The sequence below is a fragment of the Macaca nemestrina genome, chromosome 6 (genome assembly GCF_043159975.1).
Source record: "Macaca nemestrina isolate mMacNem1 chromosome 6, mMacNem.hap1, whole genome shotgun sequence".
NCBI lineage: Eukaryota > Metazoa > Chordata > Mammalia > Primates > Cercopithecidae > Macaca > Macaca nemestrina.
The window spans coordinates 160,294,389-160,310,656 of NC_092130.1; the positions used below are offsets into that span (position 1 = coordinate 160,294,389).

The 16,268-nt window shown below is 33.0% G+C and overlaps 1 protein-coding gene across 3 annotated transcripts in view; it reads left to right on the forward strand.

The window, feature by feature from the left end:
• The first annotated feature begins 9,607 nt into the window (after positions 1–9,607).
• LOC105467940 (cadherin 18) overlaps positions 9,608–16,268 on the forward strand; it is a 1,130,742-nt gene continuing 1,124,081 nt past the window's right edge. For all 3 annotated transcript variants that reach the window (XM_071099077.1, XM_071099078.1, XM_071099079.1), the window contains exon 1: positions 9,608–9,934. The gene's annotated coding sequence lies outside the window, so the exon portion shown is untranslated. The remainder of the gene's footprint in view (positions 9,935–16,268) is intronic.

The following is a 16,268-nucleotide window of genomic DNA, read 5'->3' on the forward strand; positions in this document are numbered from 1 at the left end:
TAAATAGCCTGTGAACCCAAAGCTAAACTCAAATACTCTCTTCCTTTTTATTTTATTTTACTTTATTTTATTTTTTCCTCTATTGTGAAATCTTCTTATACACAAATTTTCAGTATGTTCATCACACCAGTATGCTCATCTTTCAATATGTTTCTGACTTTTCCATTTCCATGATTCTTAGTGCTCTAAGCTTATTGCAGAACTTACTCATATTAATAATTATATTTGTGTACATTATACATAATTAAAAATATATAATTTTTGTACTCGATTTGACAACTTGAACACAGAAAAAAAATCCTACTTGTATATTTAAATTTCCAACTCCTAGTAGATTACTTGGAATATTAAGTATTAATAATATTTTTGGAATACATTAATTAATTTACAAGAATAATGTTTTCTATAAAACCTAACTCTTCTAGCTTTCAAATAAATAACCTCTTCCTCTTTCTAAGTACTAAATTCCCCATGAAAGCTTTTGGCCCCACCTTCTTATTTTCTCTGTGACCTTAATATATTAAGCATAGTCTCTCTTATTTGCTTTCTCAAGTTGTCTTTTTCAACTAGTTCTTTCCCTCATCTACAGAAATATACTCTTTAACACCTTTGCTAAAACAAGGGGTTTGGACTCTCAGTTGCTCAAAGCATGCAGAATATTAGTTTCTCTCTCTCTCTCTCTTTTCCTTTTTCTGCCAAATTTCTTGTAGAAGATAATCACCGCTTTCTATGACTCTTGTCATCTCTGAGGATTCCAAGCTAGTGAGAACAACAAGCCCAGGAAATCCATGCAATCTTGCATATTGGTGCTACTGGAAATTCATGATCTGCAGGCACAGCTGGGGCCTCAGGGAAGCTCTGCCAAACTTCTCTTTCCGCTTGGTCAACTTACCCTCTAATGGAACTCAGTACCTATTCCTATTCTGCATAGCTCTCCAATAGCCCTCCTCCTAATCCCTCCTACCATTTACCTTTACTCTTAACACATGGCTCCAGTGGTTGTCAAACTCCCTATTTCTCCCTCCCACTAGCCCCTGTAACACCATTCTACTTTTGGTCTCAATGATTTTGTCTATTTTAGGGACCTCATATAGGTGGAATAATTTATTATTTGTCTTTTGGGTACTGGCTTATTTCACTTAACACAACACCCTCAAGATTCATTACTGTTGTAGCCCAATGCAGAATTTTCAGCCCTTTTAAACACTGAATAACATTCCATTGTCTGTACATACCAACTTTTAAAATTCCATTTATCTGTCAATGAAAATGGGTTGCTTCCATGTTTTAGCTGTTTTGAATAATGTTGCTATGAACGTAGGTGTAAAAATATCTCTCCAAGACCCTCCTTTCAATTCTTTTGCATATATATGCGGAAGTGGAATTGCTGGAGCATATGGCAATTCTATTTTTATTTTTCTGAGAAACCACCACACTGTTTTCTTCAGCAGTCCTTCCATTTTTCATTCCCACCAATAGTGCAAGAGGTCTAATTTCTCTCCTTCCTACATCCTCAACAACGGTTATAATCTTCTGTTTGTTTTTCATAGTAACCATCCTAATGTTTTTGAGGTGGTCTCTAACTATAGTTTTGATTTGAATTTCCCTAATGGCTTAGTGATATTAAGCATCTTTTCATGTGCTTATTAGCAATTTACTTATCTTCTTTGAAGGCAAGTTTATTCAAATGTCTTGCCCATTTTTGAAATTGATTGTTTGTTTTGTAGTTGTTGAATTTTAGGAGTCGTCTATTTATTTTGGATTCTAATCTCTTAGCAGATATATGATTCGCCAATATTTCTCTCATTTTGTGGGTTGCTTTTGTATTCAATTAATAATACCTTTTGATGCACAATTTAAAAATTATGAATTTCAATTTTTACTATTTTTTCCTTTGTTTCCAATGGTTTTGATGTCGTATCCAAGAAATAATTAACAAATTCTATGTCATGAAGCTTTTGCCATAGTTTTTGTCTAAGACCTCTGTAGTTTTAGAACATACAGTTAGTCACATTTTTATTTACTGGATCAATAGATCATAGGTTGAGTTAATTTTTGCATATGCAATTAGGTAAGAGTCCAGCTTTTTTTGTTTGTTAGCATGAGGATATCCAGTTTTTCTTCACCTTTTGTTGAAAAGATAAATTTTTTCCCCTGAGTGATCTTGGCATTTTTGTCAAAAATCACGTGCTAATATATGCAAGGGTTTATTTTTGTAGTCTATTCATTATATTAGTAATGACTATTATACACACACACACACACACACACATATATATATCTTTATGTCAACACTACAGTGTTTTAATTACTGTGGATTTGTAGCAAGTTTTGAAATCAGGAGTTGTGAGTCTTCCAACTTTGTTCTTTCTTTTTAGAATTGTTTTGACTACTCAGGATACCTAAAGATGCCATATAAATTGTAGAATTTTTTTTTCTATTTCTGCAGAAAGAGAAGCAATTAGGATTTTGACAGGGGTTGCATTAAATCTGAAGATCACTTTGGATAATATTGATATTTTAACAATCATAAGTTTTCCAATCTATGAACATTTGTTTTCATTTATTCGTGTCTTCTTTAATTCCTTTCCACAATGTTTTGTATTTTCATTGTCTAAGACCTTTACCTCCTTAGTTATATTAATTCTTAAATATTTTATCATTTTTGATGTTAGTATAAATGAAATTGTTTTCTTAATTTCCTTCTGGTTTGTTTATGTTACTTTTAGAAAAAAGCAACTGATTTTTTCTTGTTGACTTAGTACCTTGCTACTTTTCTAGATTTGTTTATTAGTTCTAACAGGTTTTATTTTGTGGAACCTATACGTTTTTTTTTTTCATGTAAGTTCATATCATCGGTAAAGAGAATTTTACTTCTTCATTTTATTTGGATGTCTTTTTTTTAATTGCCTAATTGCTCTGGCTGATACTTCCAATACTATATTGAAAAGAAGAGAAGAGAATAGTTATACTTGTCTTACTCCTGATCTTAAAGGAAAAGCTTTCAGTCTTTCATCATTAAATATGATGTTCCCTGTGAGTTTTTCACATGTAGCCTTTTTTATCATGAAAAGACAATTAATTTTGTTTATGTTTTCCTCTTCATTATTTTAATATGGTATATTAAATTGCATTTTTTATGGTGAACCATTCTTGCATTTCAGAAATAAATCTCACTTGGTCATGTTGTATAAGCATTTTAATATGCTGCTAACTTGGGTTTGCTACTATTGTAGTGTCACTTACTGGCATTAGTATTAGGGTAATGTTGGTCTCATATAACAAGTTACAGAATGTTTTCTTCTCTTAAATTTTCTGGAAAAGTTTGAGAAAGATTGGTGGTTAGTTCATTAAATGTTTTGTGGATTTTACCAATAAAGCCAGCAAGCATTTTGTTCTTGAGAGATTTTTGATTACTGAATCAATCTCCCTACTAGTTGTATTTCTATTTATAATTTCTATTTTTCTGTGGTTTATTCTTGGTCAGTTTTGTGTTTTTAGGAATGTGTCTGTTTCATCTATATTATCAATTTTTTGATAATTTTATTCAATTGCTCATGACACTACCTTATTCTCCATTTTATTTCTCTGAAATCTGTAGTAAAGTCTACCCTTTCATTTCTCATTTTATTAATTTTAGTATTTTCTATTTTTTCTTAGTATATCTCATATGTTAATTTTATCAGTTATTTTACAGAACCAATTTTTGGTTTCATACATTTTTAACATTATTTTTCTCTTACTTCTTTTGTTTATATCTGCTCTAGTTTTTCGTATTCTTTTGCAGCTAGCTCTGGGTTTAGTTCGTTCTTCTGTTTCTAGTTTCTTAAGTCATAAGTGAATGTGTTAAATTGATCACACTTTTTAAAGAAAGTAAGCATTTATAGCTATACCTTCTCTACCACTGCATTCTCTATGTCCTGTAACTTTTGGTATGCTGTTTTTCTTTTATTTTCAGTTGTCTCTAAGTATTTTCCATTTTGAGGGGGATCTACCACCTAATGTGATCTATCCTAGAAAATGTTCCAGGTGTACTTGAGAAGAATGTGTATTACATTGTTGGCTAGAGTGTTCTTGTATGCCTGTTAGATCTAGTTCATTCATTGTCATTCAATAATTCTATTTTTTTAACTTATCTTTTGCCTAATTCGTCTACCCATTGTGGATAATGGGTTATTAAAGTCTTCAACTATTATTTTAGAACTGTTTTTTCCTTCAATTATATTAATTTTTGCTTCATATAATTTATGGGCTGTTATTTGAAAAATGTATATAATTATTAAATGTTGTTCATTTACTAAAACTTTATTAATATGTAACAGTGTTCTTTGTCTCTTGTAAATTTTCTTGACTTAAAGTCTATTTTGTCTGGTATTAGTATGGCCATACCTGCTCTCTTTTGGTAACTATTTGCATAAAATATACTTTCCCATTCTTTAATTTCCCATCTATTTATGTCTTTGATTCTACAGTGAACCTCTTGTAGATAGCATATAGGTGGATCATGTTTTTATCCATTCTGCCACTCTCTGTCTTTCAACAGTGAGTTTATTTACATTTAAATTTATTAACATTTAAATTACTGAGGATAAGGGACTTAGCTCTGTAATTTTTCTGCTTATATTCTAACTGCTTTATGACTTTTTGTTCCTTACTTCCTGCATTACTATCTTCTTTTGCTCTTAGTTGATTTTTTTGTAATAAAACATTTTAAACTCCATTTTCATTTTCTTTTGAATAATTCTATAGCTACAATCTTTGTAGTTACCATGGGGACAATAACATCCTAAAGATACAAGAGTAACTTGAACCTACATAAGCTTATCTTCAATAGCATACAGTAACTGTTCTTGTAAGAGGTCTATCCCATCCCCTTGGGTTTTTGATGTTGCAAAATTGCTTCTTTATACATTGTGTACCCCAAAACACAAACTAATAACTTTTTAATGCATTAGTCTCTTCAATTATATAGAAAACAAACTTGGAGTTATAAACCAAAGTTACAATAATCATTTAGAAAAGAACAGGTAGAGTTTTATACCCTTGAACAGTAATACATGTTTTATAACTGTCCATATGGTTACCTTGACTGAGAGTTTTCTTTTTTCATGTGTCATTGAATAACTGTCTGTTGTTCTTTTATTTCAGACTGCCTGACTTAGCATTTCTTGCAGGAAGGTCAAGTATTTAAAACTGATAATAAAGCAAAACTCCCTAAGTTTTTGTTTAACTGAAAATGTCTTAATTTATTTCTCACTTTGAAGAACAGTTTTTCCAGATTCAGGATTCTTGGTTGACAGGTTTTTAAGTTTTTCTCTTAGTGCTTTGCAAATATCAGCCCACTGCCTTCTAGCCTTCTAAGCCGCTTATGAGAAATCTGCTAATAATCTTATTGAGAATTCATTGTATTTGCCTCTAAGCTTTTCTCTAGATGCTTTCAAAATTCTGCTTTTGTTTTAGCTTTTAAAATTTGACTATAATGTCTTGTGAGTTATTTCGATATCATCCTACTCAGAATTCATTGAGCTTCCTGTGTGTTTATATTCATGTTTTTCATAAAATTTGTGAAGTTCTCAGTCATTATTTATTTAAATATTCTCTGTGTCTTTCTCTCTGTCTTCTCCTCAACATTTTCACTGTCCTATATGTTGGTCTTCTTGATTGTGTCACCTAGGTCCCTTATGCTCTGTTCACTTTTCTTCGATCTTTCTGTTTTTTCAGCCTCAATAAATTTTATTGTCCTAACTTCCAGTTCACTGATTCTTTATTCTGGTTGTTCAAATCGGCCTTTGAACCCCTCTTGTAAAGTTTTCATTTCCATTATTATACTTTTGACTCCAAAATTTCTTTTTGGTTTTATTTCTAGGTTTTCTATCTCATTATTCATATTTCACCAAATATTGCATTATCTTCTTTACTTTGTCCACACCTTCTTTTAGTTCCTTGAGCATCTTTAAAATAGTTGTTTTAATATATTTGCCTAGTAGATCTGCCTTCAATTCTTTCTCAGGGACAGTTTTTATTTTTATTTTGTTTTCATTTGAATAGACCATATTTTCCTATTCCTTTGTATGCCTTGTGATTTCTTGTTTAAAGTAAACATTTGAATCTAATAATGTAGTAACTCAGGAAATCAGACTATCCCCTTCCCCCATAGTTGGCTGTTTTCTGTTTTGTTTTTGTTTTTCATTTTGTTGGTTTGGATTTGTTTGGTCATCATGTTGTACAAACATAAGGCCTTCTCAAGTATTTTCTGAGCCTACTCTATTTCCTGGGTATGGTTGGTAACTTTCTAATTTCATCTGTACACATGGTTGCTTTTGAATATCCTAGTCTTCAATGTCTAGCTCCTAAATAGAAAATGGAAAAAAAGGAATAAGGAAAAAGGTACCAGCTCTATAAATCTCCTGAAAGACACAGTACTTAGAGAGGGAGGAGCTTGCAACATCGAGGGAAGTTGGGGCAACAATGGCCACTATCTCTTCTTGTGCTCTTCTGTGATAAGCAATCAGTGGTCATAGAACAGATCTCCAATATTGGAAGGCAGGGTCATTTTTTTCTAACCCTGGCCACCACAAACTATATGCAGTCTATTCTAGAAATATATGCACAGCTGCCTGCCATAGGGCTTAAGAGCGGGATGTTGGCTGCTGCTTTGCTAAGAGCTTAAATGGACCAAATTAACTACAAATTAACCATCTAAGCTGTCACTGGAAGTTGTAAGCCTTCAATAGACTCTAGAGTTCTAAAATAGTTACATTAGTCAGATTCTGCTAGTGCAATTTTTGTCTACAGAGCAGAGATAGATTTTTGATACATCCTACTCTGCCATCTTCCCAGAATCCTAACCTTTAGTTTTAATTTGATTTATTTTTGTTCTTTCCACCTGATCAATTATATAACCCACAAATTAATATCCAGATTATTAGTTTCTGTTATATCACCTGCTGGTTCCTGAAAACTCAACATTATAAAGAACATGGGCTTTGGAATTCAGTAGACACTTATTGCTTGATTGTGTGTCATTAGACAAGGTAATTGCCCTCTTTAAACTAACTTTCTTTATGTGTAAAATGGGATAATATTTATTTTATAGTGTTTGCATGTTAAATGAAATAATTTTTGGAGAATTCTGAGCTGAGGACTTGTGATGTAGTGATTATTCCATTATTCCAAACATGGGAATATTTTATTGTTTTCTACTGAACACCTATTTATTGGAAAACTAATATATGCCCAGTACAATTCCTGAAAATGCTGGGGAGAAAGTGTTGTACAAAACCAGTTCTTTTCCATCATGAAGCTTATAGTGTAGTGGAAAATGCACATAAAAACAACAATAAAACAAGTTTAATTAGAGATAAATATTATGACATCAAAAACTGAGATAGAATGTAAGTAAGCATGCTATTTGCCATTCACTTTTTTTTTTTTCAGCCATCCACCTACGTTGAAAACTTAATGCTTTCCTAAGCTGCACCTCTTCTTATTAGGTTGCAAAGTCATGCAGAGACCTCATTTCAGAATGCCTTTTAATATTAATTCATTCTGCTAATTTCCAACATCAGCACACTGGTTCTACCCATTATTACTCCTAAAGGAGACCTTGACAATTTTCTCCCTAGCGATTATTGACTTTCACTGGGGTTCCATGCTAGTACTTAAGTGACACCATTTTGTTACATAGAGTTTCCCAAAGCATACTTACAAGTTTATCACATTTCTGTTTAACAATATAAAATGAAATGCTCTCAATTACCCAATTACTGTCAGCCTGGCATTCAAAGTCTTACATATTATGAGCATTTCCCTTTTTTTCATTTACCTTCCTGGGCCCTAAGTGTTCCGGCCACCTATCTCACTCGCCTCTTCCTCCAACACCCCTCTCCCATCATCCACCTCCTCTAACATTTTCCTTTTGCTTCTGTTGTTCCTCCCACCCCCCTATCCTGCTACCATCATTACCATCTTTTTCTCCCTATAAATTGCTTTTTATTCTCTTTGATAAGGATCACTGCAAGGCTATCTTTTTTACGGGGTCTTTCTGTTGTTTCAGAGGAGCTATGATCTATCTTGACTACTTGTTGCTCTTCGAATTATTGATGAAAGCAGGTAATTACTCTCTCTTGTGTTTTGCTTACTTAAGAACTCCTTATCTACCTACGAGATTGTAAACTCCTGGGTGACTGACTACCCAAACTGCACTACACTGAAAATACCAAAAACACAAAGAAGGCTGTTCTCTCCTTTACTTAATTAAATGTACAGTCTGATGCAAAGAGTTGCTCAATAAATATTTGCAGAACTGAGTCAATTAAATCAAAGAAGTGTGTCTCTGATAGGCGTTACAACACTTCACAATTTGGACTTTAATTGAGTGTAACTTCATGATCATACCTACCTTATGACCTTTTCAGTATTCATTTACAAGATGCTTTAGCACCTATGATAAATTTTTATTTGTATTATATGGTGCTGAAGGTTGGAACTACAATGACTACTGCCTGGAATTTAATGTCAACTGGGAATTGAAGCAGTTAAAGATGCTTATACAATTTGCTTTAATGAATGCAGAAATGCAGTATTACAAAGAAAAAGTAACTAAAAGGTTAGTTGACCAAGCAGTGTGAAATTGAGATAAGTAACCACCTCCTAATTAGAAATTGAGAAAGACTGCATTTCTAGGGTTTGGCTAATGCGACCCATATGTTCTCTTTTTTCTTTTGCTTTTTTGCCTCCCTGGAAGCATGTGGGAAATGAGAAACCAGCCTGGTCTTCAATGGTTTGCTTTGTGCTTCTTTATTATGGTCAGTCACAGCAGCTGAGCAATGAATGTGTCACTTTAAGAAGAAAATCTTCTTAACCTTGAAGGGATGAATCAGGTGTGAAATGCTCTATTTGATACATTCAGAGGGATCCTTTTGTAGATTAATGCTTTAAAATTGAAAAAATGTTTTATATACTGAAGTCTGACTCAGACCCTCGTTCAAAAACATCTACAAACATCACCTCTTGTTCCTTAGGAGAAACAAAATTATTTACCATGATTTTCTAAAATAAAAATAGATAACGTTCAAAATAAATCAGTATAATGAGGTGTTATTTAATTGATCCTCCTCATAAGGGCTACTGGAGGCATTATTGTTTCTAGCAACAAGCATTTGTTAGTGTATATAATTTTGTTACTGAATATATTCCTACGTGTTTGAATGAGAAATCCTATCACACATGGCTACTCTGCAGCAATTTTTATTATGATAATAGATAGGAGGTTAGGATAATTATAAGTATCAGCTGGTTAGGAAGGAGTAAATTTTTAAAATGCAAAAATCAGCAGTAACACTAAGCTTGCTTTGAGCCTCTGCCCTCTCAAGCCCTATCTCTAAGGGAGATAAAATAATGAAAAATACTTGGCTAAACTGCTGGCAAAACTCTTATTGTTTGTACCACTCTTGGAAAAGACTCTTGGGACTAGCAGTGGAATCCTTGCCATTGATTGGCTGGTTAAATAGGGGACTATTAGCTTCAGACAGGCTAGATTGATTATACAGCAGCAGCAGGAGCTGAGACTCAGAGCTGAGCGAGCGTCAGGGTGAAAAGGAAAGAGAGAGAGAGAAAAAAAAAAAAAAAAAGAAGGAGAGAGAGAGAGGAACGCAAGGTGGGGAGGAAGCCAGTGCACGTTCCATAGCATCACTATGTGACTGCTTGTGCCGGATAATCTTGCTCTGTAGCTCCCTCAGTGAACAACTTACTGAGGTGCCTTTCTTTTCACATGTCAGCTCTGAGCTCCAGCAAGAAATAACAGACTTCACCTTGGAATAGCTCATCTTACTCCAGCATCATTAAAGCAGATTTTGAGAAGAAAACAAAAATCAAGTCCCCTTTCCAGTTCCACTTTCTTTCAGCATTGAACAGGAACGGTTTCACACTCCAGGTAAGGAAATTCAATTTTTATCTCTGTATTTCTTTTTAATTATTCACAGCAAAATACATCATAGCTTTGCATGTTTTTAAAACTGAGTTTGCAGTGATGCATTAAAGGAAATTCTATACACAAGTATGTTGATTTAGAAAGATGGAATTGAATACTGTGTTTATATTAATATATTTGCTTTTAAAAAAAATCTCCAGGTACAGATTGTTTTCAAAAATAAGATCACTACATTATAAGTTTCTGTAGCCGATACTCCACATAAAGAAGAAAAATAAGCCAAGTTTATATTACAAAGTACATTTTTTTGTGACAAGCTTACAATATGTTTATAAATATTGTTTTTAGCTATTAAGCAACTTTGGTAAATAATAGCATATCAAGAAAGGACAATTAATATTATCTATCAATTATTATATTTTCTGCAGACATAGATACTATCATGCTTTTCAGTGATTGCTAGTGGTTTTTTTTTTTTTCTAAATCTGTCTTTTGATTGCAGTTTTAACTCTTCAATACAAACACAATATTTCTTAAATGATGTGACATTAGAGTGCCCTCTTATTGTGGCTATTGATGGTCAGCATTTGTGCTTAAGAAAGTATTGAGCTAAGGCAAAGAAACATGATTCTGGAGATGTTTAGCTATTTTAGAGTTCATTACTTACCTGCAGTAGCATCAATTAATGTTTTGCATGACAGTGATGCTATGTGCGGGTTAAGCATCTGTGAATATATGGGAACTTCGCACATATTATATCCTCTGCTGGGAAGAATAGTTTTTTAAACGATATCTGAGGAGATTGATGGGTTGGACTAGAAATAATGAGCTGGGGCAATGCAGTCCTGATGTATTTGATTGACCTTAGTTTTATAGGTCACAGATATCAACTGCTAAGGAGAAAACATTGTGACAGAAAGGACTTATTTAATGCTTACTGGAACTCGAATGGTTTGTGACATTTTATGTCAATTTATTTGCTTTTGGATTAATTAAGAGATATTTTACCCTGAGAATTGCTCTGACTGTCCTTTTGAGTGAAGTTTCCTGAGTCACTCCTCTTATCAAAGAACAAACTGCTTTCTGTGATAAGTCAGCAAAACTTTTTAATATGTTGTTCAATGTTTCAAGCAAGAACATGATTGCCAACCTTAGTGGTAGCCAATATGTCTGAATTTAGAATTAATACATACTCTAAATAGTTGCTTTTGTGTGTTTTATTCACCCTTATTTATATTTTAATTAAAAATGTATATTTGAAAAACACTATTTTTTCATGACGTTCGTTTTGTTTTCTAAATGCAAGATGATATTTAGATGCTTCCTAATAATGCAAGTATTATTACAGCTACCTTGGTATTCTATTGATATAATCATATCAGAAGTGAATAACTGAATTGTTGGTATACATTTTGGAAAGTACAGTTGGTCTTAAGAAATAGAGATATGTATAAGAGAATAGTGATGTTTTTGTTTTTAAATTAAGTCATTTGTTTAAAAAAAGTATGTGTGTGTATATATATATGTGTGTGTATATATATATGTGTGTGTGTATATATATATTTTTAAGTATTATATTTGGGCAACAAATGCCAAACCATTAACTGAGAGTGGTGACTGGCACTGTAAACCATATATTTGTGTATATTGTTGCAGTATAATGCCAAATTCCCACACAGATTTTGTTTTAAATCTATTATAACCTTGTTTAGTTCTTTTGCTTATAATGGTAAGATTGCTTTTAATAATTGTATTCAAAATTATATTTTAATAATTCCATTTTATTTATGCAAATAATCTGACATTCAGGGATGTAACTTTGTTTTAATTAATTCTTCTCATTTTTAAGTTTAATGTACAAAATTACTTTAAATATTATAATTTTTGTTGCAACAACCTTAAGTATCCAAGTTGTTTTATACAGTTCAGTTTCCTCCTGGTACTTACTTATGGGCCATATTGACTTATATGCAATTTAAAAAATAAAAATAAAAACGTAATTCTAATTGCATTGTGTATGTTTTTATGAGACCATTAAATTTCTAGCATAAGTAGATGTAACATCAATGCTAAATTTTTTTTCTGTGAATAGGCATATTCTTCTTTCAAAAATACTTTTAAAGTAATTTCTTAGCACTGTGTGCTTCTTGCACTAGGACATTCTTCTTAGCTTATACTCAATATTACTTTGATTCCCTTTTTTGTTTTCTTACAAATTCTGTAATTTCTCCGGTAAGAAATTTGATTTCCCCTATTATTAACAGGAAATGGTCAATGATTGGAAAAAAGAAAGTGTTTTTAAAAAACATTTCACACTTTCCAACTGTGTAATGAATATGTCTCCTGAGTTCCAGATCAGTGCTTCTCCGCAAACATAATTGAGGGAGACAAGTGTGCTAGGAGTCACATATGTAAGCATCACCCTCAGTCTGAAATCTAACAGCTTACTTCGCCAGTTCATTTTAGGGTTTCACACTGTTGTTTGCATTGTTGAGAGAGCTCTAGTTGACCTTTTATTCAACTGTCCATTCGCTTCCATAGCATCAGATATCTTTCCTGATTACTCATTTTAGCCATTGTTAAACAAGAATTGAGAAAGTACAACCTCTTCTGTTTTTATAGATATCTGAGCCATTAGGGGGCTCTTTCTTCCTGTGTTATACTCATCAAACCACTGAAAGAGGTTATAGAGCTTTCTTGAAGTGTTTTCCCTGTTTTTATAACGTGAATACTTTTAAAAGTAGCTTTATTCTTATCCCCACACAAAGAAACATTTAAGATCAATAAAAAGTCTTTATTTTCACAGGAAAATGACATATATCCTATGCTTTTCAAACTTACTGTCTTTAAAATATTCTTGTATATAAACAATGGCTTGAAATATTAATATGACCTATTTTAGGCAAATGTAAAGATAATACGTTACACAAACAGTATCATAAGAAATATAAAAATAAGGACAAACCTGAGGGAAGAAACATTCTTTACATGATCTCCACATCTCTAGGGACAGCACAGAAACTCAATGACTCTGTGGCTTCCATGCAGTTTGGTTTCAGGAGAAGAGATCAGCAGGCAGCTAAAAAGAGAATATTACCTTTTTTTTTCTTTTCTTTTACAAAAATAGGCATGGAAGAATTGAAGATAAAAGAATGTTTTACTATCCACACAGGCATAGAAAATGCATTTGTAAATTCCAGAAGATACTGTATGCTGGCATTATATAAAGTTGTCATTATATACACAGAGGTTCATGGGAGGGCTTATTATGGGAAGAAAAGATATTTCCCTTATCACTTTTGAAAGCTGTGTATATTGAATTGCACTGTAGACTTTCTTGGTAAGTGGAAACACATTCATCCCATCTCTACAGCAGCTGGAGGTCTTCTCTTACTGCTGGACTTGTTTGGGTGTGATGCAGCATTTAATAATGAGTCTATAAGCAGGCAACTTACCTAGTCAGTCTAAGCTTTTTTTAAATGATGCTAACTCATGGAAAGAGAAAGAAGTGACATGCACAATGTGAGTGACATTTCTTTTGAGAAGTGAGAGAAAAGGAGGAATCCTAAGCAATGAATCATGGAATTCAATCATTTATTGAATAGCTCCTTGACTTATCAGTGTAGAAAAGCAGTTGCTCAAATAAAATGGAAATGTGAAAATGGTAAAGATATCTCCTTTACTGGTGTTTTCAGAGTAAATACATAGGGTTTTTTTTTTCTCTGTTTGAAAACTTACATACCCTGAAAATTGTGAATTTTGAATGCAACTAGCATATACAATACACAAAGTTCTGTGGAAATCATTCCACATCTACTGGTGTATGATGTAATGCTGTTCTTTTTCACAAAATTAGATTTTGATAATATTAACTATTAAGCAATGTGACTTGAGTGAGAATTCTGATGCTATGTTTTTGATGCAAACCATAAATAAAAATGTGTTAAGGACTTTAATGTCTTCTAAAAAGAGATTATCTTTTATATTAAAGTAGCACAGAAATGGAGATGGGTTAAAATTGAAAATAAGACAAATAAGTGAAAATGCAACAACTGTATAGAAACTTTTGTATGTTGCAAAATTTGGACAAGAACCAAGAGACAATCATAACAATGATAGGGATATATTCATGTTCTCTATTTAATGATAAAGATGTAGAGGTATCATAGTCATGCAATATTTCTATGTCTCACAGAGTATGAGGAAAATTCTCTCTAGAGATGTGGGAAGTAGAAAAATGAGTAACTGAAATGGGTAATTTTTAATGTAATAGGTTGATATCAGGCTTTATAAGGAAACAAGAGGACTCATGTCTATTGGGTTTAATCTAATGGATTTAGATGATGTTAATAATTAGAAAGTATATGTCAGTTTCTATTTGCTCTCTTGTTGCTATGATCAATGAACTGAATTGTTTTCTCTACGAAGTTACTCCTTGGCCTATTTGTCTTTGTGAAACTATGTGTGCATATGATTGGATGAGAATATGTGTGTATATCTGGGTATAGTTGTTTTTATAAAGTCTGAGTAACATAGAAATAGAATCACCTGTACTGTGTACCATGATTTGTGTACTGTAACTTTCATTTATTTTCTCAAAGTATCCTCTCTATATTCAATCCTTCCCCCAGCTCCAACACACACACACACACACACACACACACACACACACACACACACACACGGCGGGAGAGAGAGAGCGAGAGAAAGAGAAAGAGAAAGAGAGAGAGAGAGAGAGAAAGAGAAAGAGAGAGAGAGAGAGAGAGAGAGAGGCACTGCTATTATATCTGGTTATTTTACATTTAAATTTGCTTAGATATGACTTCAGATAGGTCCATAGGATGCCTCTTCTGTTGCATTATTTCCTGTTCATTAGGACTCTGTCTTGAGTCAGGTACCTTCATCCTTGAGCCAGCCCTGCTGTTTACTAAACTGCAGTCACTCTAACTTGTGAATGAGAGGATTTTGGCCCAAGTTACTGAGAATAGAGGAAGATAATGAATCAGATTAGAACATGATTTTATTAATCATAATATGAATAAGGTGTAAAAGAGAGTGAGTGTTTTTACCTGTCTACCAGATATACTAATATCACTCATAGGTTAAAAGTTATCCATTCTCACCTATCCTTGGCAGAAATAAAATGAGAGTAGATCCAGTAGTGAGGCATTATGTATAGCTAACATTGTTTTATGGCAGGCAAAGCAAATGGGTTTCAAACATCTATGGCACACAATTTATTTTTTTTAATAAACAGACTTTATTTTCAAATCAATTTCAGCTTTACAAAAAATGATGGAAAAGAAGAGGGTTCCTATGTACCTGTCATCCTTCCATCTCTGCCAGTTTTCCTTATGATTAACATCTTGCATTAGTGTGGTATATTTGTTACAATGGAAGAACCATTATTGATTCACCGTTATTAACTTAACTTCATAGTTTATATTAGAGTTGACTCTCTGTAATATATATTACATAAATTTTGACAAACGTATAATGAGATATATCCACGTTTATAGTATCAGACAGAACAGTTTCACTGCCGTTCAATTCTCCTGTGCACCACCTAGTCATGCCTTCCTCAATTCCTTCTCCATAACACCTGACAAGCACTGATCTTTTAATATATCTATAGTTTTGTCTCTCAGAATGTCATGTAGTTGGAATATGGTGCGTAGGTTTTGCTGATTTGCTTTTCTTTATCAACATGCATTTAAAGTTCTTCGATATCTTTTTATGGTTTGAGGGCTCATTTCTTTTCATTGCTGAATATTGTTCTCTATTGTATAGATGAGCCACAGTTTCTTTATTCATTCATCCGCTGAAGGTCCTTTTGGTTGCTACCAACTTTTGACAATCATAAATAAAGCTGCTATAAGCATTAATCTTCAGTCTTTTGTATATATGTAAGTTTTCAGCTCATTTGGGTAAATACCAATGAGCATGATTTCTAGATCATATGGTAAGAGTTTGTTGTTGTTGTTGTTGTTTTGAGATTGAGTCTTGCTCTGTTGCCCAGACTGGAGTACAGTGGTGCAATCTTGGCTCACTGCAACCTCCACCTCCCAGGTTCAAGCAATTCTTCTCCCTCAGCCTCCCAAGGAGCTGGGATTATACCATGCCCAGCTAATTTTTTTTTTTTTTTTTTTTTTTTATGCTTTAAGTTCTAGGGTACATGTACACAACATGCAGGTTTGTTACATATGTATACATGCGCCATGTTGGTATGCTGCAACCATTAACTCATCATTTACACTAGTTATATCTCCTAATGCCATCCCTCACCCCTCCCCCCTCCCCACAATAGAACCCAGTGTGTGATGTTCCCCTTCCTGTG